General features: G+C 32.6%; 1 long non-coding RNA gene across 1 annotated transcript; it reads left to right on the top strand.

The window, feature by feature from the left end:
* Nucleotides 1–10,918: 10,918 nt before the first annotated feature.
* On the top strand, nt 10,919–21,883 carry LOC120196797. The gene is made up of 2 exons (XR_005523215.1): nt 10,919–10,950; nt 21,781–21,883. It is a non-coding gene; the product is annotated as an uncharacterized LOC120196797 (long non-coding RNA).
* The last annotated feature ends 777 nt before the right edge of the window (nt 21,884–22,660 follow it).

Here is a 22,660-nt window from a genome sequence, read left to right as displayed (position 1 = left end):
CCAACTTCCAGGGATAATTCTTGTCATCTTACAATATAAGGGTATTTTCATAATTTTACCCTACCGAAGTATTCTCATAATTTCCCATCCAAGTACCTTTAACATATAAGTTACAAATCCATGGCTGATTTCTTTATCACAAATCACACAACTTGTAATTTAATTCTAACATTCCCTCAATCTCTTATATTAATCATTCGATCCGAATTCAATTATCAAATTTCTACCACATTCATATCGAGTGTATAAATTAATCAACTCCACAAAAGTTATCAACATTATCTTATTCATGCATTTACCAATATCAACATGTTCCATAAAGCATAAAAAGGTAGTAAAGTATTACCTCGATTTCTGTGCAATACTGATCGACCATTAAATTCCATTAAAACGTCCTCAATCTTGAAATCATCTTCCAATATTTCCTCGGATCCATATCAACAGAAATTACATCAAAAACAAAGCTTAATTGCGATAAACGAATCGAATCGGCTGATAAATCAGTCAAAACAGCTTACCGGGTTCGAATTTGGAAAAACGGACTTTGGATTCGGATTCAGGACGTCGAAAGCATAAAATATTACTTTTCAAAAATTTGGAATTTTTGGTCAAAATCAAAGTCAACGGGTTTGACTTGAAATTTTGAGGCCTTCGGGTCCGAATTTTAAAAAACGGTCTGCTGAATCAGATTTTGAACGTCGAAAAATGTCAGGATATGTATACTCGGTCAACGTCAAAGGTCGTTTAATGCCCGGTCAAATCCAATCAAAGTTCTGGTCAACTGTGGTCAACGCCGGTCAATGGTCAACAGTCGACCATTTTACACAAATATCACCCTAACAAAAATTAATTACCAAATTAGCCACATTCTACAAATATTTACCAATCTAACACCCATATTTTACATAAATAGTACCCAAACATAAATTAATTTCTAAATTATCACCCAGACGATGCCCACTCTCGGGGGGGTGGCGCGTGTGGCGCGTTAACAGTGCTACGGTGTCGGAAAATTCCCGGAAAAATTCCTAAAAATTATTTTAAGCGATTTTGAGGCACTTACAAAGATTGTTCACAATTTTGAACGGCGGAGAGCTCGATTCCAAAACTTCAGAAACTTTCACGGTCTCACCCCTTCACGCGCTGGTGACGACGGAGAAACGGAGAATACCGGTGGACTCGGAATGATACAAGGAACACGATGGTGCGGGAGGTGTCGTAAACGGATGACCGGATCGTCGTGAATCGACGGAAAACCAATTGAAATCGAGTTATTACCGATGATACTTCCTACTGAAATTAACGACGAAAGGAGACGATTCACGATGAAAGGTTTGAGGGGTTTTGTTCCTCAGTTGACAACGAACACGATGGTGGTTTCGGCTCGTCGATCGGAGGTTGGACGGAGAGTAGATCGGAGTTAAAAGAAGGGTTGTTAGAGAGGGTAAACTGGAAAATCTTTGCTGAACCTGTGCACGGGGGGATTTATAATTCAATATATAAAATGGTTAAATCATGGGTTTAGCCACTGAATTTCATGTGCTTCTTAAAATGGTCTGCCAACTTTGAAATCTTACAATTTAATCTACCATTTCTTTCAAAATACCAATTAAATCCACCAATTTATAATTTCTTAAATTTAGCCCCTAAATTGGGGTGTTACAATTCTCCCCTCCTTAAAAGAATTTCGTCCTCGAAATTCATTCATGTCACGTAATTCTAGAAATAAAACTTCCATCAGTTCTTTCATATCTTTCATGTTGCTCTTTTAGAAATACAGATCCTCCACTAATCCTTAACCAGTTGAGCATACATTCTTATCAGAACTTTTCCTTATTCCAATAAAAGAATCCGAACGAAAATTTCCTAGAGTAATCAATTCAGTCTTGGTCACGAGAATAGGCTCATAAAGCAGTAGCATATCCCAATTTCATTTCCGAAGTCGGGTCAAAATTTCTCAGATGAATAACTCTCATATGGCTCGTGAGGTACTTCATAGCGTTTAAATAGATGTTATTGGTATTCCTTTTTGTACAAGTATAGCCTTAATGGATAGAAACTTTGATTTACTCGTTACAGATAGGGACTCAGCCTTGGAGCTCCGGCTTAGAGAGGTACAATTGTAGTCTAGGGACATGTACTGATCAGACATCTTTTTGAAATTCGACGGGCCGGTCTATCTTGAAAAATTTTGACTCAAACCATAGCTCTGATACCACTAAATGTAACCCCCTTAGACCGATGCGGGTAACCCAATTCGATCTGGAGTGTCACATTAGGGCCACCGGAGTGACCCACAGTAAAAATAGCGAAAAATTTAAAACTTTTCTTAAAACATGTAACGTATAAAATCATTTATTAGTATTCAGAAATAAAACAGATTTTCAGACTCGTATATAAAATAAAATACAATTACATGCCCCCTAATCACATGTATCATACTCTGAAAACAACGTCGGAAGAACTCCCTTACTGATGTCGATAGCTGCACTGGTACAATTCTTTTAACCTACAATGTTGAGTAATAGAGTGAGCTTCGGAAAGCTCAGTAATACAGAACTACCAGATGATGCTACATGACATGTAGATAAATAGAAAGCTATATAATTTCCTTATTGAATCATACGTATACCAGTTTGCGGAATAAATTGGGGTTCCCTTAGAAGTTCATCGAGTAGAAGCCATGAATCTCAGTTCATAAGAAACCTTTCAAAGTATGACATTTTCAGGAGATCGAATAGGATGTCTAGTGTGTTCCAACAGTATAATAAAATCATAATAGGTACACTTATCAAATGATAGTTTAGTAAATCTCATAAAATCATAATGAAATTTAACTTTTGAAACTTGTAGTTTAAACCATTATCTTGTACACCATCCACAGTTCCTAGAACTACGTCCATAGGGCTTACCTTAAGAACACAGCGAAAAGGAAGCCAACCTAAGGATAGGCTTTGGGGCCTGTATCTTTAAGTCCGTAAGTCCATAGGGCTTACCCTAAGCACACAGTAAAAGGGAGCCAACCTAATGGAACATCTTAGGGCCCGTGAGCCTACCCAAGAGTCACATTAGGTCCGTCAAAGTTTTCCAGCTTGATCAGAGTTGTACTTTATAAATCCATATCAAAAATACAATTGCACCGTGACATAAATTCCATAAATCCATATACATGGTAATCAAATACCAGTTCAAAACAAAAATCATATAGTCGTCTTAATCTATAAAACATCACAATAAATTGGTGCATCAATAAAACAAGATCCATAGAATTCAGTGTACCACATTTTAAAACAAATAAAACAGTTCAGAAATAAATAGGGAACACACTAGAGAATCCAAGTATTTTCAGAGGCCATTGTAGTTATCATTATGGATAACATGAAACTTATGAAATTTGATCGAATTCCAGGAACAAGGTCCTATTGAGGAGAATCGATTACTAACCGATCTACCCAGACATTTAAGGTTGATACTTTAGAATCCCACTATATTTTCGTGTGCATTAAGAAAACGTTCAGGAACCTTTATACATAATAATTCTAAATTTAGATTTACTGTAAGTGATTCCATTACCCAAATAATCAGGGGTATTCAGGAATATACTTTGAATTCATAGGATTTCAGGCCAATTGAACCAAATGAGGTATTCAGAATCTTTTCCTTCTGCGTTACTTGCTTTTTCAAACATGACCGAAGTGATTTTAGATGAAATATAGAATCGTAGATTCAAGTCATTTACAATCTGACTTGAATCTACGACTATCGATCATATTATCAAACAACTCGAGTTACACAACTCCCAAACTGATGCATGTCAACAAGTCAATTCATTATCCTTCCAGTGTATTCACTCTTTAATACCATAATGCAGATCCTTAGATCATTCCCATAATCATCACTAAATAAATCTTCCAATGGTCTTTATTTCATTTCCACGTTTCAATAATATCAAGAAATACGGACGTACTTGATCCATGGCTCATAACCCATAAGGACAATTCATCATTTAAGTTCAATAGTGTTTCCAAACTCATCCAATCACCTATTTAATCCTCAGTCATTGATGTTACTTAGTTCATTTAGTAAGCAAGTCTATCCCGATTACTTTAAAGTTTTCCAGAATAATTCAGATGTTTCTGAATTTCAAATACACGTTGTACTTCATTTCAGTTCAATTTATTCATATAATAAAGTCATTCTAGTATTCGTGGTTGATTTGACTCACGAATACCCACTTATTAGTACTGTATGCGCTCTAGAGTTGAGCTGAGCCAAGTACTTCCAGAATTATCATCGATCCAAATTTGAGAAGATGAACAAACATTCAAGTGGTACTTATATCATTCAGGTAATGATATAGCAGTAACGTTGGTTGATCACTTAAGTTGTGTTCCATAACTTTTAATAGCAGTACAACATCCATGTTTATTTGGATTCCTTAATTAATCCAAGACATTTACTTATTCTAGGCCAATAGGGTATTTTGGTCATTTTGGTGCTCAATATTTTTCTATTCATTTCAAAGCTTGAGTATATCCATTCATTCTTGAGCTTGGTGACATTCTTGAGTCATTTCCATTTTAGGGGTATTTTGGTCATTTTATAAATCTAGAATATTTCAATCATTTCCTTCCGTTCGGTCTTATTATTTAATTCAAACTTATCATTTATGTAAGTCCCTTTGAACTATTCTGACAAAATATCACCATCGATAAATTATTATTCTTCACGTACTTACTCAAGTTGGAGATTTCCAAGTTAAATGCCTTCTTAGATGTTACTAACGGATTATCAGAATTCTCCATACAAAAATAGGATCTCAACAATCAAATTAGTAATTTATCGGTTTAAAAACAAATTCTCATGTTACTTCCTCATCCAGAGTCAACTTGGACTATTTTTACCTCTCAAGGGCATTTTTGTAATTTCTTAATCTGATAATTTCGGTATTAACTCTTAACGAAAATAATTATACTTTAGAGATCCAATGGTTAATTGCTTTCCCGAACATTCTTTGATCTCGAAATGATTCCTTAACAGACTTATGGTATCTTATACAAACCCTTTTAGGGTTAAAAACCAATTATCCAAATTTTCTAAGTAAAACTAGCATTTCTTATGCACATCTGTAATTATATCGGATCAATATGTCTTTTCAGAGTTATTAACCAACTTCTAGGGATAATTCTTGTCATCTTATAATATAAGGGTATTTTCATAATTTTACCCTACCGAAGTATTCTCATAATTTCCCATCCAAGTACCTTTAACATATAAGTTACAAATCCATGGCTGATTTCTTTATCACAAATCACACAACTTGTAATTTAATTCTAACATTCCCTCAATCTCTTATATTAATCATTCGATCCGAATTCAATTATCAAATTTCTACCACATTCATATCGAGTGTATAAATTAATCAACTCCACAAAAGTTATCAACATTATCTTATTCATGCATTTACCAATATCAACATGTTCCATAAAGCATAAAGAGGTAGTAAAGTATTACCTCGATTTCCGTTCAATACTGATCGACCATTAAATTCCATTAAAACGTCCTCAATCTTGAAATCATCTTCCAATATTTCCTCGGATCCATATCAACAGAAATTACATCAAAAACAGAGCTTAATTGCGATAAACGAATCGAATCGGCTGATAAATCAATCAAAAATAGCTTACCGGGTTCGAATTTGGTAAAACGGACTTCAGATTCGGATCCAGGACGTCGAAAGCATAAAATATGACTTTTCGAAAATTTGGAATTTTTGGTCAAAATCAAAGTCAACGGGTTTTACTTGCAATTTCGAGGCCTTCAGGTCCGAATTTTAAAAAACGGACTGCGGAATCGGATTTTGAACGTCGAAAAATGTCAGGATAGGTATACTCGGTCAACGTCAAAGGTCGTTTAATGCCCGGTCAAAGCCAATCAAAGTTTTGGTCAACTGTGGTCAACGCCGCTCAACGGTCAACAGTCGACCATTTTACACAAATATCACCCTAACAGAAATTAATTACCAAATTAGCCATATTATGCAAATATTTACCAATCTAACACCGAGATTTTACACAAATAGTACCCAAACATAAATTAATTACTAAATTATCACCCAGACGATGCCCACTCTCGGGGGGTGGCGTGTGAACAGTGTTACGGTGTCGGAAAATTCCCGGAAAAATTCTTAAAAATTATTTTAAGCAATTTTGAGGCACTTACAAAGCTCGGTTCACAATTTTGAACGGCGGAGAGCTCGATTCCAAAATGTCGAAAACTTTGACGGTCTCACCCCTCCACGCGTCGCCGACAACGGAGAAACGAAGAATACCGGTGGACTCGGAACGATACAAGGAACACGATGGTGCGGGAGGTGTCGTAAACGGATGACCGGATCGTCGTGAATCGACAGAACACTAATTGAAATCAAGTTATTACCGACGATACTTTCGACTGAAATTAACGACTAAAGGAGACGATTCACGACGAAAGGTTTGAGGGGTTTTGTTCCTCGGTTGACAACGAATACGATGGTGGTTTCGGCTCGTTGATAGGAGGTCGGACGGCGAGTAGATCGAAGTTGAAAGAAGGGTTGTTGGAGAGGGAAAACTGGAAAATCTCTGCTGAACCTGAGCATGGGGGGATTTATAATTCAACATATAAAATGGTTAAATCATGGGTTTAGCCACTGAATTTCATGTGCTTTTTAAAACGGTCTGTCAACTTTGAAATCTTACAATTTAATCCACCATTTCTTTCAAAATACCAATTAAATCCACCAATTTATAATTTCTTAAATTTAGCCCCTAAATTAGGGTGTTACAAGTTTGTTAAAAAGAAAGCAAATAAAACAGAAGGCGACATTATTTTCAGGAGAATATTCTAACCATGAACGAAAGTTTTTGTACCATGAAGCTTGAAATCGGCGAGGGTGAGAAACATATCCATATTTTTTAAATTCAGAGAGCACTGGTTTGTATAGACCCTCAGCAATATATGCTCTTCGAATTGTATTTCTTTCTTGTTCAGAAGGATATTCCCATATTTGATTGTGCTTACTAGGATCTCGCTCCAAGTAATTAGAGTTGGTATTTGGTTTATGATTCTAGCTATCTTTAAAGGTCTATCTTCCGAAGGTGAAACGTCAATAGGTATACCATTTGAAGTTTCAGTTGTTGTACTTGTATTTTTCGAAGTTTCCCCCACTTTTTCTCTTAAAAAACTCAGTAATTGTTGGGTTTTTTCCCATGGCAAGCTGCATTTATATAAAATTATTTCATGAACATAAAAAAATCAAATTTAGTAATCACCATTCACCTTAACAATTATTAAAACTAAAGGAATACTAAAATTAAATTTAAGATCAAATAATTCTAATTAAAAAATAATAAATATAATATTATTTAATTACGTCCTTTAAAATTTGAGTGTCGAACAATGAAGAATCATATTAAAGCAATATTGGATGAGCTTTAGTCGATGGGAAGATGATTAACTCGTGGTATTTTTCTTTTAATATTTTACTCTATTTATAAGTCTTTTATTGACTCCTATAATTATATTAGTACTACATTAAAAAAATATAAAATTAGAGCAGCGGCAGACTCCATCTCTAACCATGACAAACAACCTAACAAATTTGTTTTGTACGTCACTTTGTCCTCCCATAAAACCAGTCCAACGTATCCATGTGGAGTTTTTCGAAATTTGTGCATGAGCTACTTTTATTGTTATTTCATATATATATATATATACACACGCATATAGAAAGAACTAAGGGTGTTTAATGTGTTGGTAGTTCGTGAACAGTTCGAATACAGTTAAAATTCGGTCAAAACTCGACTCGAGTTAATTCAATTTGAGACATTAACAAGTTGAGTCGAGTAAAAATCAACTTGACTAGATAAGTTCACGACAATTCGTTAATTTATTTTATAACCTTTTAGTGATTATCTTAAAAATATTCTATTTAAAAATTAATAATTTACTAATATATAATTAAAAAATGATAAATTATTAAGCTATTAATTTTCTAATAAACAAAAAATAAGTTACTAATTAATAATGATTACTTTATTACACCCAATAATCAAATCATAATTATTATTTTAATGTATTTGTGGATTGTTGTTTTGAAGTTTACGCTTTGAAGTTGCTTCGAAGTTTATACTTTGAAGTTGCTTCATGTCCTATTTTGATAATTTTTTGATTAAATTTATTAAATTTTATATTAAGCTCTATATATTATTAGTAGAATTTACTTATAGTTAAAAATATAAGGTAAATATTTTGGTGAGTACGTTTAACGAGCAACGAGCAATGAGCTTAATGAGCAACGAGTCGAGCAACAAGTATTTTTAATGAGCACGAGTCTAGCAAAATTTTAACAAGCTTAACGAACAATGAGTTGAGTTGAGCAACAATTTTTTTTACGAGCATGACTCGAGCACTACCCAACTTGCAATTGACTTGCTCGATAAGTACCCCTAGAAAGAACAAAAGAGTTTTAGATAAGGTACATCATATGCTATATAGTATGCATTATGGTATCATCCAAATAAAAAAAACTAGCTTTCCTTGAAGTGCCAAAATAAAAAGATCACTTTTTATGCCAATATTTGCTAATATTGATACTTAGTAAATGACAATCTTTGTGAATTCTCTTATTTTTACTTCCCAAGTCAAACAACTTGCACTTGAACAAAACAATTTTATAATCATTGATATAATTTAATTGAATAATATCAATAAAAACACCATAAAAGTTTATTTGGTCCTCATCGTGATTACCTTCTACTGTCACTCCACTAATTTGACTTAGAGCACGTCTATCAGGACCATAAGCTAAAAAAATTAAATACACTATATATTCTTTATGAATCTTGATTAGCAATCTAAAGTTTACGGAGAAAGAAAGAAACATAAATTATAATTGATATTTTTTATAATTTGAAAATATTTATAATATAACGTACTTACATAATTTTTAAATCATAAGGGAAATACTCTCTATGTCTTCCTTCAATACACAACGTACTTTACAACTAAATTTCCATTTTATGTTTTCTATTTCAATAAACATGGTATAGGTTAGTAACAGTAAAAGTAAAACTTGCTCGAGTGATTAAATTGTAAGTTACATGCTTACTCCATGTATGATTCAACTTCATCACAATTTATCAATATACGCCATTGCATCATTTCAAACTCTTAGCTATATTAGAATTCATATCTCGTAGTTCTTAAAGGGCGAAAACTTCCTGAAAATGAGGAAATTGGGATCATGGAATTCTTTCCCCTATATCATCATCATTTCTATCTTCTCGATTAGTTATTGTCTCAATCCCAAATATATATATATATAACAAAAGGTCAAAAATTCAATTGAAATATATGAATCTGTTATACATCCTTATGGATGAGCCTTGTTTTGTGTATATGTCTTGAGCTTACCTAAAATCTTATTATATACAAAAAAATTGTTATATAAAAATAAAATTATAACAATATTATAATTTGATTTAAAATATAAAAAAATGATAGAATTACCTCTCAATTGGATACATCAATTGATAATGCACGGGTCCCCTAAGTATGATTTCATGAGGAAGTGTACAACAAAATGCACCATCACATCATAAAAAATTGGAGGAAAAAATTTCTCCGACTTGCACAAAATGATGACACTATTTTTTTGTAAGTCTTCTACTTCATTCTTCTTTAGTGTTTTACAACATAATCTTACAAAAAAGGTTTCCAAGTTCATATAGTTCTTGAACTGATAGAGTATGCCCAAAGACCAATCATATGATAATTGTAATGATACATTTTATTTACCGATTTTATTGAATAAAGGCATTGCCACTATTATTTTCAGTTATATATATGTGTTTAACATAAAATGGAAGATAATAATGTAACATCCCAAACTAGGGTTAGTGACTAAATTGTAAAATTTTAGAATTTGGTGATTAAAATAAAATAGTTGAATAGTTTAAGAAGTTACGTGGAAATATTTCCTAAAAGTTGTTAATAATTATCAAATGAATTAAAGGGCAAAATGGTCATTTGACAAGAAAGATATTTTTCCCCTTTATATGAATGAATCACGTGGAGGGGAAGAGAGTTATCTTATTCTTCTTATTCTTCTTCATCATACGAGAGAAAGGGAGCTAAGCTTGCAAAGGTAAGTTTTCTAATTAGTTGATTATTTGTTGATTTAAAGTTTGGGTTTTGATCATTAGATGATAACTAAGCTTAAGGAAAGCTTAAGTTGTCTTAAAATCAAAAGATTAAGAAGTTATGAAATATTAAAAAAGAATGGGTTTTTAAGTGAATTTTTGGAAAAGAGTTGATAAGTTGAATTTGAAACTAAATTTGACTTGTTATCGACTTAATTAAGAGATATTAAGTGATAAAATTGGATTGAGAGAATCTTGAAAATTTGGGTATGATTCTTGAAGTTCATAAAGAGGAGAGGATGTTAAGGTTAAAGATGAGATAAATGAATATAAATGAGTTTAAACATGTGTATGTGAGTTAAGGATATGAATGAGGTTGAAATATGGCACAATTAAGTTAGAAGGAAGTAATTTTCGTGCATAAATTGGAACTCTGGACTAGTGTGCATCGGTACACATTCAACATGTACCGATGCATCAAGGGTAAATTTCCATAAATTATTCAGTATGTATCGATGCACACCGTTAGGCATCGATGCATGGAAATTTTGAAGCTATTTTGGGTACCGATGCACCCATAGTGCATCGGTACACCCCTAAAGGAAAAAAAATGAAATTTTGGTTCATTAAACTAGCTTGAGTTATTAATATCAAGTTATAAGGTTTAGGCTTCTGATAATCGACTCGGAAATAATGTTTATGTAGATATTGAGCCTAAACAAGTTCCAAAATAATCAAAGAATTAGGATCGAATCATAGCAAGGCTAAGGTGAGTGCATACTAGTTGTAAATTATGTGTATGGAAATAAGACTCGCGATGAGTCTAATTCCAATATTTGATTGCATAAATATATGAATGTTAGTATGTGTTTGATATGACTATTATGTTTGCATGAAAACATGAATAGATTCATAGATGTTATATGCTATTTGGTGTGATAAGAATATAAATAGTTATATGATAACAATGTATAAATTATATGAATTAAATCTAAGTGGTTAAATGAAAAATGAGAATAGAATATAATGTTGAGTTAATCGATTGACGGAATTGGCCAAGAGGGGGGTGAATTGGCAATTAAAAATTTGGTGGAAGCTTTTGCAGAAAATTGAAAGTAATTGCACAGTGATTTAGAGTGGTTCGACTTTCTCAATTAAAGTCTACGTCCACTACCTTAGCTTTCCACACTAAGGATTTTCCAACAAATTCACTAATTTGTTATTTCTTTTGAGGCCAAAGAGATAACCTTACAACACCCTCAAGAATATACCCTAATTCTTGAGAACACTATTTCCCAAAGAGAAGATTACAAATTTGCAAACTTACAAGGAAAACCTCACAAGGTAAGATGTTTGCATAATTCTAGAACAAGAAAAGAACACTCACAAATAATTACAAATGAGCACAAATGGTGTTCTTTGAAAGCAAAATGAATATTGAAAGGAAAATTGGCTTGATTTGCACAAACTTGGTGTTTGATGCTTTCTCTCTTGTTTCTCTATAATTTCTTATTGATCAAGGGCTTCAGAACTTGTTTAAATACACCTTGAATCACTTCTGAACGTTGGGGATGATTAGTGAAGATCATATAGCCATTTTAGTGTGAAAACAATTAATAAAACTTCTTGGAGCGTGGGGGGAATCGGTACCCCTTATGGGGAATCGGTTCCCTAAGTGTAAAATTCAAATATTTCGACCGTTATACAAGGGGGGAATCGGTACCCCCTGGGGGGGAATCGGTTCCCTCCGAGCATACTAGAATTCTCGGAGCCAAACCATTCAGGGGGGAATCGATACCCCCTTAGGGGGAATCGATTCCCTCTGAGCAATATGGAATTTTTGGCTTTGAAATGGTTCAAAATACTTTGTAAAATTATTTTGAAATTGTTTTAAGATTAAAACTTAATTTTACACTTTGAGTAAGGATTAAAAATGATCTTTGAAAGATTTGGAGGAATGTTTTGATATTCGAATAATTCTATCGAATATACTTAGAAAATCATTTGGAAAATCTTAAAATTCATTTAACTTAATTTGTTATATCGAAATATCAAAATGTTTTCAACAATCTCCCCTTTTTTGATATAACAAAACATTTTAGTAATTTTAAGATTTTGAAATCAAGTTTTGAAATTACTCCCCCTTACTTTAACACTTCTCTCATTTATTATTTAAAAACACTTTAACACTTCTCCCCCTTTTTGTTAAATCAAAAAGACATTTTAAAGAATTTAAACAAGGTTTTGAAATCAGTTAGCCAATTCATTATATATAATATAAGCTGCTAAGATCACAAGCAAGAGAAACGTTAGCCATTAGTTTCATAATCAATATTCATAATTAATGTGAAATGGCAAAATTGGTCATATATCTAATCATGAAGTAAATGATGCAATAATGAATAAATTTAATCACACCAAATAGATAATTTCTAACCATTCATAAATCCAAACAAATTCAAAGTCAATCAATCCACAAATTCAAACATTCCAAAATATTCAAAATGTTAAAACAATAAGTTTGGAGTTCAAAGAAAAACATTGAATCACATATCTGGATCAGGAGGAGGAAAATGAGCTCGCATAGCGGCCATTTTGTTAGTGAGGTCATTAATACGTGCGTTGGTTGCTTCATTATTTGCACGCATTTCCTGAAGAATTTCTAATTGTTGAGCTCCCATTGTGGATAAATGGGACTCTATAGAGGTAAAGCGTGAATCCATAGTAGCGTATCGAAAATCGAATGTCTCCATAAAGGATTGGAAATATGGAGGCATTGGATGTGTTTGTTGTGCTTGCTCTTCAGGCTGCTCCTCGGGCTGCTCAGGCTCATCTTCGGCTTCATCGATGTCTCACATTAATTGCTCAAGCTCGAGATCTTCGTCAGCTTCGGGTGGATCTTGTGAAGAACTAGCTCCCGGAGTATTTGTAGAAGATCGAACCCATTCACCGGTTTCCTTATCCTTAATCCATCCCGCTCTTGTTAAGGAAAGAAGGTTAATTTGTTTCTTAAGGGGAAAAACGGCATCTAGACCGACTCTAAGCCCAGCTTTGGAAAACAGATTACTCAAAATGCAACCGTAAACAAGAAAGGAACAGAGTTTCTTGTTAGGAACAAGATTTACGGTTTCAACAATTTCAGCAAAAATAATCTGAGGTAGGTTAATTTTAATATTGTTTTCGAAACAATGTAACCACCAAAGATCTAAGGCTCTAAGAGTAGAATAACGACCTCCGGATGGTCGAAACCACCAAGAAATCATTAGATGAAGAAAACGTTCATGTAGGTCTAGGACACTCGCACCATCTCTTCTTTTATAACGAGATCCTAAAACCTTTTTTTCATTTGAAATACCATCGTTATCTAATCCGAATGTATTAGCTATGTAAGCCGAGTCAATATATAAGAATTGTCCTAGGAGGTAGGAACGAATTCCTATGGTTTCGGTTTCAGTTTGGTTTTTAACACAAACGGCATTAGAATAGAAAATACGAACAAGTTGATGGTAAACGATGGGTTCAAGGTCAAAGAGTTTATCAAATTTTCACTCTTGTAAAAGATGAAGATATTTAAAATTGATAGCTAACATAGCTTGACGAGAAGGTATACGTTCTTCCCGGATTTTGTAAGAGTCGAAATATTGATAATACAAAAAACGATGATTTCTAGGACCAGGATGATTGAAACACGAATTTTGGATAGCCAAATTAGGATCAATGGGATTAGGATTAGAAATTGGAATAGAATGAGGATTTGGAGGTGGATTTGGTTGACGGTGTGAACGACTAGATGAAGACCTAGCACGTTTAGGATTGGACATGGTTTAGGAAATCAGAATAGAATTGATAACCTGCAAGTTAGAAAATACATGTATGCAATTCAATCAATCCCAAAACTCAATTGAGTCCTCAATATTTCAAGGTTCTCTAAATCAATCCTAATGGGCAAAGTTTTTGAAAAACTTTTGAAAAATATGGTTTTGAGAAACAATATATGTATAGTTTTCATAATAACAACATAATTTAATCAAAACACAATAATTTGAAAATTAATAATTTTTTTTTTATTTCGAAAATTTAGAAAATTTTGAAAACATCTTGAGTTTTTTGATGAAATTAGTTGTAATATCTAGTTTCTAATCACTAAATAATCAATGCCTGATCAAAAATTCAACCTAGAACTAATTAAAACTAGTTCTATGTTCATAAATTGATAAAAATAAGTTTTGGAAAAATACCTTGAATGATTTCGGATTTGAGTGAGATTAGATGAAGTTTGCACATTTTTGATGATTCAAACAGGTTTAGAGGATGATATTTGAAGTGAATTTCGATTAAAAACGTTGATTTGAGGCAAAAATGGAGATTTGAATGCTTAGAGGGTGAGAAACGGCGGAAGGAAAAAAATAAGAGAGGTTTGAGCAAATATTGGGTTCTGCCCGTGTTAAAACCAGAACCCTAGGTGGTATCGATTCCCCTGTGGGGGGAATCGGTTCCCCTTCAAAGGGGGAATCGGTTCCCTCAAGGGGGGATCGATTCCCTCTGCACCAAAATGCTAAAATCTGATTTTAAACACCCAAAATGCTAAATTAATTTCCTCTAATGATATTGGCAACTCATATATTGAAAATTAATCATGTTCAAACAATTCAATTAATCTTTAAACGATATTTGAACATAAAATTAATTTTTCATCACGAATCATAAACTCCCCCTAACTAATAGCAATGAATGCAATTAAAAAAATTACTATTATAAGCATTTTTCATTTATTATTAAAAGTGCTAAAATTATTTTAAACACTCAGTGAAGATAGATTGGTCAAACCTAATTCTCTCCTAAGTGTCCAAAATCGTTCCTTGTCTAAAGGTTTTGTAAAGATATCCGCTAATTGGTGCAAAGTATCAACAAATTCTAGAACTACATCTTTCTTAGTGACATGGTCTCTAATGAAGTGATGTCTTATTTCAATGTGCTTAGTTCTAGAGTGTTGGATGGGATTTTTAGTGAGACAAATAGCACTAGTATTGTCACACTTGATAGGAATGGTACCTACTTCAATTCCATAATCAAAAAGTTGTTGTTTTATCCATAAAACTTGTGCACAACAACTACCATCTGAAATGTATTCGGCTTCAGTGGTAGATAACGCAACACAATTTTGTTTCTTTGAAAACCAAGAAATTAGCATATTTCCAAGGAATTGGCAAGTACCGGAGGTGCTTTTCCTATCTATTTGCATACTCCATAATCCGCATCAGAAAAAGCATGCAAGCTAAAGCTAGAGTCTCTAGGATACCAAAGTCCTAAACTAGGAGTGTCTTTAAGGTATCTAAAGATTCTCTTAACAGCTAGTAAATGTGATTCCTTAGGACATGATTGAAATCTAGCACATAAGCAAACACTAAACATAATATTCGGTCTACTTGCAGTTAGATAAAGTAGAGATCCAATCATTGACCTATATAATTTAACATCTACACATTTACCTCCTTCATCTAAGTCAAGCTTTGTTGAAGAGCTCATTGGAGTGTCATGAGGTTTCCCATTTTCCAGTCCAAACTTCTTGAGCATATCTTTGACGTACTTAGCTTGATTGATGAAGATGCCATCTTTTCTTTGCTTGATTTGGAGTCCCAAGAAAAATGAGAGCTCCCCCATCATGCTCATATCAAACTCACTTTGCATTAGTTTAGAAAATTCTTGGCAAAGAACATCATTAGTAGAACCAAATATTATATCATCAACATAAATTTGAACTACTAACAAATCTTTACCTTTATGCTTCAAAGACAATGTAGTGTCAACCTTCCTTTTTGAAAAACCTTTTTCAATTAAAAAATTTGACAATCTTTCATACCAAGCTCTAGGAGCTTGCTTTAAACCATAAAGAGCTTTTGTCAATTTTAAAACATGATCCGGAAAATTTGAATCTTCAAAACCTGGAGGTTGTTCCACATACACTTCTTCTTTTATAAAACCATTTAAAAATGCACTTTTAACATCCATTTGATATAATTTAAATTCATTGAAACATGCAAATACTAATAACATTCTAATTGCTTCCATCCTAGCTACGGGAGCGTATGTTTCATCATAGTCTATGCCCTCTTCTTGAGTATACCCTTGAGTAAAAAGTCTAGCCTTATTTCTCATTATATTACCACTCTCATCAAGCTTATTTCTAAATACTCATCTAGTACCTATAGTAGATTTATTTCTAGGCCTTTCAACTAATGTCCATACTTTACTTCTCTCAAATTGATTTAACTCTTCTTGCATCGCCATAATCCAATGTTCATCATTTAATGCTTCTTTAATATTCTTAGGCTCTATGCATGAGATAAATGCAACATAATTACAAATATTTCTAAGAGAAGATCGAGTTGTTACCCCTTTTGATGGATCACCTATAATTTCACCATCCTTGACATAGTTGTACTGTCTTGGATAAGATACTTCCCTTTCTACAATGGTTGGATTCTCAAGAGGATCATGAGTTTCCTCATTTTTCGTTTCTTCCTTTGATGATGGTTCTCCAACGTCATGTCTAACGTCATTTGTATTTATAACACATACATCATCATTCACACAAGAATCCTTCCTCGGAAGGGGATTATCATCGAAAACAACATGTATTTACTCTTCTACAACTAAAGTTCTTTTATTAAATACACGATAGGCTTTAGAATTTAAGGAATAACCCAGAAAAATTCCTTCATCACTTTTAGCATCAAATTTGCCAAGGTTTTCTTTACCGTTGTTTAAAACAAAACATTTACATCTAAAAGGATGAAAATAACTAATGTTAGGCTTTTTATTTTTTAAAAATTTCATATGGAGTTTTCTTTAAAATTGGCCTAATCATTACTCGATTTACAACATAACAAGCGGTATTTGTGGCTTTCGCCCAAAAATATTTTGGCAAATTATTTTTACAAAGCATGGTTCTAACCATTTCTTTTAAAGTTCGATTTTTCCTCTCAACAACTCCATTTTGTTGAGGGGTTCTAGGTGCTGAAAAATTATGGCTAATACCGTTAGAGTTACAAAATTCAGTAAATCCAAGATTTTCAAATTCAGTTCCATGATCACTCCTAACACTAGTTATAGAGTAATCTTTTTCATTTTGGATTACTTTTGAAAACGTGATGAATTGTTCTAATGCTTCATCTTTAGTATTTAAAAATAGAACCCAAGTATATCTAGAATAGTCATCTACCAAGACAAATGCATATTGTTTTCCACCCAAGCTAGTAGTTCTAGTTGGCCCAAAAAGATCTAAATGGATCAATTGTAAAACTCTACTAGTTGATACATCATTAATGGATTTAAAAGAAACTCGCTTTTGTTTTCCTTTAGCACAAGCATCACAGATTTTATCATTATCAAATTTAAGCTTAGGCAACTCTCTTACTAGGTCTCCTTGATTTAACCGTTGCAAAACACTCATACTAGCATGTCCTAGTCTCCTATGCCATAACCAACTATCATGTTCATCCTTAGCAACTAGGCATAAATTAGTCATATCAAAAGAATCTAAATACACCATGTATATATCCCTTTTTTTATGACCAATAAGCATAATCGAAAGTAGATGCAATGTCAATCAATTTTGTAATCATTTAAAATAAAACATTGTATATTTTATCAAATTTATTTTTCAAAAGATTATGCTTTTAACCCATTCACATATAAAACATTATGCAATGTTGATTATAGAGAGTAAGAGCACATGCATAAAGTTTTTGAAAATGTTATGCATTAAAACTTTATAATATTTAAACAAAAATCTATGCATAAACATTAAAAATTTCAGATCAAAATTTTGCAAAACCAAAGTTCTTGAAAAATCAATATCAATTATTAAAGAGATATCAATTACATTTAAAAAAAAAATTTGACCAAAAATTAAAATGATGAACTAGAGTTTATAAAAAAAATTACCATGTTCATCATACAATATTTTTCAACATACATGAGACAAAACATAATCATTTAGAATTATTTAACATTTAAAACCTCATGCATGCATAGAATAAATGAGCAACCAAATAAAATAAAATAAAAAATTTAAGTTTAGAGGTTACCCATTACTTTTTCATGTGTGGCTAGAGCATCTCGAATATCATCAACTTCATCACCATTGCTCCCACACACCTACAAGAGACATTTAAGTAGATTTTGGTATCCAAATTGCTTTGGATCCTTGAACATTAGTTTCAATGCCTCTTGTTCCTTTTGGAATCCATACTTGTCTAATTTTAAATCGTTTTCCTTTCTTTAAAGGACAAGTATGTTCCTTATGACCATGATAATGACAATGTGAACATATTGTCATTATTGAACTAGATGAATTATTTAGAATGATCTCTTTTTCTTTTGTTAAACATTCAAGCTTATCTTTTAAATTGAAATTTTCTTTTTCAATACTTTCAAATTTCATTTTTGAGAGTTCTAAATCCTTCTTCAAGATTTCATTTTGATTTTCAAAATCCATTTTCATTTCTAGAAGAAGTTTGTTTAATTTGAAAATTTCTTTTTCAAAGTTTTCAGATTTTATTTTTGAAAGCTCTAACTCCTTTCTCAACATTTCATTTTGATTTTCCAAGTCTGTTTTAGCTTTCAAAAGAAGATCATTTTTAGCAATAAATTTAGAAATCAATTTATTGTATTTGGAGTTCATGGTCTCAAACTCCGAAAATAATTCATCATAAGCATCTTGTAACTCATTAAAAGATTTTGAATTTGATATATTAGAGTTAGAAGATACCTTTGGCTCTGTGAGAGCTAATAGAGACATCACTTTTATTGGTTCTTCTTCTTCCTTGTCTCTATAGATCTCCTCAAGCTTATCCCACATTTTCTTGGCACTTGAACAAGAAGAAACTCCTTTATATACATTAGGATCAATTGCAAAACACAACATGTGCATAGCCTTTGAGTTTTGTTGAGCTTCATTCCGTTCTTGAATACTCCACTTCTTTGCCTTCTTAGTAGGAGAGGAATATCATTTCTTGATTATCATCCAAGCTTCCATATCAAATGCTTTGATGAATATCATCATACACCTCTTCCAATGACGATAATTTGTTCCATTGAAGTGTGGAGGCACGTCAATTGGTCTGGATTCTTCCATTGAGAATGAACCGGAAGTGGACGCCATCTTTATCGATTTAACTCTTCCCGGATCGACTCAAGAGGTGATTAAACCTTCAAATGAGTTAGGCTCTGATGCCAATTGTTGAGTTAATCGATTGACGGAATTGGCCAAGAGGGGGGTAAATTGGCAATTAAAAATTTGGTGGAAGCTTTTGCAGAAAATTGAAAGTAATGGCACAGCGATTTAGAGTGGTTCGACTTTCTCAATTAAAGTCTACGTCCACTACCTTAGCTATCCACACTAAGGATTTTCCAACAAATTCACTAATTTGTTCTTTCTTTTGAGGCCAAAGAGATAACCTTACAACACCCTCAAGAATATACCCCAATTCTTGAGAACACTGTTTCCCAAAGAGAAGATTACAAATTTGCAAACTTACAAGGAAAACCTCACAAGCTAAGATGTTTACACAATTCTAGAACAAGAAAAAAACACTCACAAATAATTACAAATGAGCACAAATGGTGTTCTTTGAAAGCAAAATGAATATTGAAAGGAAAATTGGCTTGATTTGCACAAACTTGGTGTTTGATGCTTTCTCTCTTGTTTCTCTATAATTTCTTATTGATCAAGGGCTTCAGAACTTGTTTAAATACACCTTGAATCACTTCTGAATGTTGGGGATGATTAGTGAAGATCATATAGTCGTTTTAGTGTGAAAACAATTAATAAAACAGCTTGGAGCGTGGGGGGAATCGGTACCCCTTATGGGGAATCGGTTCCCTAAGTGTAAAATTCAAATATTTCGACCGTTATACAAGGGGGGAATCGGTACCCCCTGGGGGGGAATCGGTTCCCTCCGAGCATACTGGAATTCTCGGAGCCAAACCATTCAGGGGGGAATCGGTACCCCCTTAGGGGGGAATCGGTTCCCTCTGAGCAATCTGGAATTTTTGGCTTTGAAATGGTTCGAAATACTTTGTAAAATTATTTTGAAATTGTTTTAAGATTAAAACTTAATTTTACACTTTGAGTAAGGATTAAAAATGATCTTTGAAAGATTTGGAGTAATGTTTTGATATTCGAATAATTCTATCGAATATACTTAGAAAATCATTTGGAAAATCTTAAAATTCATTTAACTTAATTTGTTATATCGAAATATCAAAATGTTTTCAACATATAAGTTAAGAGATATTGGCATAAATGAGTATAAAAATGTGTCAAATAAGTTATATAGGAAAGTGATATGTTTAAGTGGAACTGTGTCCTAAACTTGTTAGATTTCTATGTGATATGAGTTAGAGAATAAAGGCCCAGAAAATTATATGTGAATATTTTAGAAATTAAGTAATGATCATTTATGAGAATATATGTCTATGTGATAAGCTATGTGAAAATGAACTAATGAAAATATGAAATTAGTGTATAAGAAATATGATATAGTGATCATGTAAAAATAGGATAAAAAAACTATATGTCATTGATGCGTAGAATATATGAAATTATAATACAAGCTATGTGGTATTGGCATAAGTGATTATAGGAATGTGTAAGATAAGACACGTGAATTCAATATAAGTGATTATGTAAAACTGTGAGATAAGTATAGGGCATTGATATACGGACTAGATGAAAGTATGTACATGAATACATGTATAAGTTTATATGTTATTCTATATGTTATATGAAGTAAATATGAACATATGTGAACAAGATATGATATACGGGTTTACATGAAAAAATAAGAAATGATATAAGCCATATGAAACGATCTACATGATTACATGTACTTATGATACATGTTATATGATATGAGATAGATGTTTACACATACATGTGGTATGTGATAGAAGAACATAAATATGTGATCATAAGAGCAATGATATGAACTGTTATAAATGATAATGCCCATGTAATATGATATGAGAGCTAGTGGTATAGTTGGAATGCCAATAGTCGAGGGTTCTACGCGGTCATTCGGGACAAATACATAGGTCATTCGGGACAAATACATAGGTCTTTCGGGAAAAATACATAGGTCCTTCAGGAAAAATTTCACATACCCCTAGTGGGACCCCATACGAGCTATGGTGACAGCATAAGTGCACAACCTCAATATACTCGAATACCTTAAGTTCTCAGTAATGTACATGGGCCTATAAAAGATATCAAAAGTGTTTGCATTATTATATGATGTTATGTGTGTTTCTTTGTGTAATGATATATGTGTTACATGATATACTGAAGTGATAAGTACAAGATCATATATGTGTTATATGATTTTGTACGTATGTACGTATGTATGTATGTACGTATGTACGTATGTACGTATGTACGTATGTACGTATGTACGTATGTACGTATGTACGTATGTACGTATGTATGTATGTATGTATGTATGCATTTTTTTATATGAAATGTACTATGATTTTATTATATGTTTTATATGGCTCATTAAGTCAACGACTTAGCATGTGATTATTTCACACGTAGGTTCCGAGAAGAGAAAGATTGATAAAAGTTATGCAAGACAGGCCAGTTCCTCCTTTTCAAAGATAAGATCAGAAATGAAATGAATAGTTTGTATTTTGTAATACTGATTTATGGTTGGCATGTAAATAAAGATTTGAATCGGTTATATTCTAATCGATTTTGTAAAATCATATGATTGAGTTTTGTAATATTTTAAACGTATATATGTAAATGGAAATTTTATATTGATGAAAGCTTAAATTTTTATGAATTTTATACATGTTTTTCCGAAGTTACTGTAGCAGTGCATCGATACACAATTTATATTCGATATTTTTGTGCTTCGGTACACTGTAGCAGTGCATCGATACGTATTGTTTTCAAATTTGTTATAATGAAATATAATTCCACAGTATGTGATCATATTTTCTTAATATAAGTCCAAATGTTCGATTATTTTGTAAGGAAATTATTTTAAAAAGTTAATGTGACATCTCGGACTCGTTTTCGGGTCGAGTATGGGTTGGGGTGTTATATTTAATGGTATCAGAGCTACATTTTAGCTGATTCTAGGCTAAAAACGAAGTCAAAAGTGTTTTAAAAAGTATACATGCCAACACAAAGTGAAAAATTTTCTGATCTGATAGTGTAAGGAGTATGTTGTCTTGTTAATATAGTTAAATTGTTATGATATATTATATGTATGATCATGAGAGCTTCCAAAGTGAAGCACCAGGCGATAGACTGAAGGTAATAGCAATTCAACTGCCCTGACCAGGCAGGGAGAAGAGCGGACACCTCAGGGAGTGCCTGTATAAGATTAAAGAATATTTTTTATGATATTGAATGATATTCTGATGTGTTTTCAATTTTATATTTCTTTAATTCATAGAATAAATGT

This window comes from Hibiscus syriacus, unplaced genomic scaffold (assembly GCF_006381635.1).
Source record: "Hibiscus syriacus cultivar Baekdansim isolate YM2019G1 unplaced genomic scaffold, ASM638163v2 tig00117034_pilon, whole genome shotgun sequence".
NCBI lineage: Eukaryota > Viridiplantae > Streptophyta > Magnoliopsida > Malvales > Malvaceae > Hibiscus > Hibiscus syriacus.
Note: the sequence above shows the minus strand (reverse complement) of the source record. Positions and strands in the feature narration are given on the sequence as shown.